Genomic DNA, 2500 nt, shown 5'->3' with positions numbered 1-2500 from the left:
TTTATTCGTTCTCCTCCTCCTCTTCCTCCTCTGTCTTCCTCTTGTTCCTCTGCTCCTTCTTTATCGTCTTTTTTTTTTTCCTTGAGGGGATGGGGTGAGGTGGAAGAAAGGTGGGCAAGGTTGATGGATGATGGTGATGTGAACAGGATGGAGAGAACAATTTTTGACTCACTTGTGTAAACAAAGTGAGTATGTTTTAACCCGGTGTTCGGTTGTCACTGAGGGCACTGGCTCGAATCACGGCTCAGCCGCCGATATTTTCTCCCCCTCTACTAGACCTTGAGTGGTGGTCTGGACGCTAGTCATTCGGATGAGACGATAAACCGAGGTCCCGTGTGCTGCATGCACTTTAGCGCACGTAAAAGAACCCACGGCAACAAAATAGTTGTTCCTGGCAAAATTCTGTAGAAAAATCCACTTCGATAGAAAAAACAAATAAAACTGCACGCAGGAAAAAAAAAAAAAAAAAAAGGTGGCGCTGTAGTGAAGCGACGCGCTCTCCCTGGGGAGAGCAGCCCGAATTTCGCGCAGAGAAATCTTTGTGATAAAAAGAAATACAAATACAACAACCCATTTTTCCTTCTTATTTTTTCTCTCGTTCTATTCCTATTTTAATGTCTCCCTTTCAGCATAGTCCTCATTCTTACGTCACCGCCATACTGTGATTCCGTTCGTCGGGAAGTCCTCTAATGTTTCCTCAAGAATCCCTTCCTCCGTCTCCTGCCACCCCCTCCCTAGCCTTCCCCAGCCCCCCACGACCCCCCAACCTCAACCCCGCACCCCCTTATTCATTCTCCCTATGTTTTCTCCATCGTTGATCCAGCGTAGTCTCGGAGCGTCTGATACTTGACTGTGTTTTCCCGGTCAGTTGTTAGTTCTGAGAGCTCTGTTGAAAGAAATATTTGCACAAAACGACGTGGCGTGATTGTTACGTTCGACTGATTGATGTGTGTTGGTGCGGAAATGAATGTGTGTGTGTGTGTGTGTGTGTGTGTGTGAGAGAGAGAGAGAGAGAGAGAGAGAGAGAGAGAAGAGAGAGTGTATGTGTATGTATGTGTGTGTGTTTCTCTCTCTCTCTCTCTCTCTCTCTCTCTCTCGTCTACGGGGCTGAGATTTGGGCTTTTGAAACAGGAAGTCAAATAGAGAAGCTACATTTGTTTGCCGTGAAACGGTTCTTATGTGTTGATCAACGAACCCCTAACGATCTGGTTTATGGTGAACTGGGAAGATACCCGATATCTTTTAATTCATATATCAAATGTATCAAGTGTTAGTTAACACTTGTCCAAATGTATGAACGTAGACTTCCTGCACAATCTTAAAAGACATTGTATGATTTAGATAGTAGAGGGAAAATCTCTAGGGCAACAAATAATCGAAAGTGTCTATGTCGTTATGGTTTTTCATTTGTTTGGTTAAATCAAGGTGTTGGATGTGTTGAAAGTTTCTTAGTTTGTTTTAGACAACGATTGACAGATTGTAGGTGGCAAGAATGGAATAGTCATATTGAAAATAGTGATAGATTTTCTTTGTACAGACTACTAAAAATGAATAATTTTACAGAACACTATATTGTAATGAATATGAATAAGTCTATGAGATGTATGCTAAGTTTAGAACTGGTGTTTCTGATATAGCTGTGCACAATCAAAGGAACAAGGAAAATGAAAAGTACACATGTCCAATGTGCAGATTCGAGAGAGAGGATAAAGTTCATTTCGTTTTTTGCTGTCCGGCACTGGATGATATTAGAAAAAGATCCATCCATTCAAAGTATTACAGCACGCCAACCTTTTTTCAGACTGACATTATTAATGTCTTGCAGAAATGAATTTGTTATCAAGAACTTCGCAGTTTTTCTGTATAAGTCGTTTCAGAGAAGAACAATTATGAGCTGATACTACGATATTGTTCAAAGATATATATATATATATAATATTCAGGAGTTACATATGTACAATATTTTTGTGCGCATCAATTTCTAAAATCTTTCCTATTTGTGTGTGACCCCTTCAAATGGGGCCATGGCCTTTCTTGAATAAAATGTCGTCGTCGTCCTCGTCGTTCTCTCTCTGTCTCTCTCTCTCTCTCTCTCTCTCTCTCTGTCTCTCTCTCTGTGACATTTTCTCTCTCTCTCTGTATTTTCTATGCCATTTATTTGTTCTTGTTGCTGTTGCCATGTGATGTGTATGTTTTTTTTTTCCTATCTTTTTTCAGTCTTCTTCTATTTCCTAGATTACTTTATACGTTTTCTTTACTAGGGTAGGATGAAAACAGGCCGATAAGTGCCTATTCCTTTTCCCTCAATAAAAAAAAGTTTCGATTTCGATTTCTCTCTCTGTCGCTCTCTCTTTCTCAGTCCCTGTGTGTGTGTGTGTGTGTGTGTGTGTGTGTGTGTGTGTGTGTGTGTGTGTGTTGTCGACGGGTGCACTGGTAGAGCACTAGACTTTCAATCTGACTGCTCTGGGTTCGAACCCTGGTTGATTGTATCCTCTGATCT

At 41.1% G+C, this 2500-nt stretch overlaps 1 protein-coding gene across 2 annotated transcripts in view; it reads right to left on the bottom strand.

The window, feature by feature from the left end:
- LOC143285744 (carboxypeptidase B-like) overlaps positions 1 to 2500 on the bottom strand; it is a 42893-nt gene that overhangs the window by 33794 nt on the left and 6599 nt on the right. The window lies entirely within an intron of this gene.

This window comes from Babylonia areolata, chromosome 9, assembly GCF_041734735.1.
Source record: "Babylonia areolata isolate BAREFJ2019XMU chromosome 9, ASM4173473v1, whole genome shotgun sequence".
NCBI classification, from domain to species: domain Eukaryota; kingdom Metazoa; phylum Mollusca; class Gastropoda; order Neogastropoda; family Buccinidae; genus Babylonia; species Babylonia areolata.
Note: the sequence above shows the minus strand (reverse complement) of the source record. Positions and strands in the feature narration are given on the sequence as shown.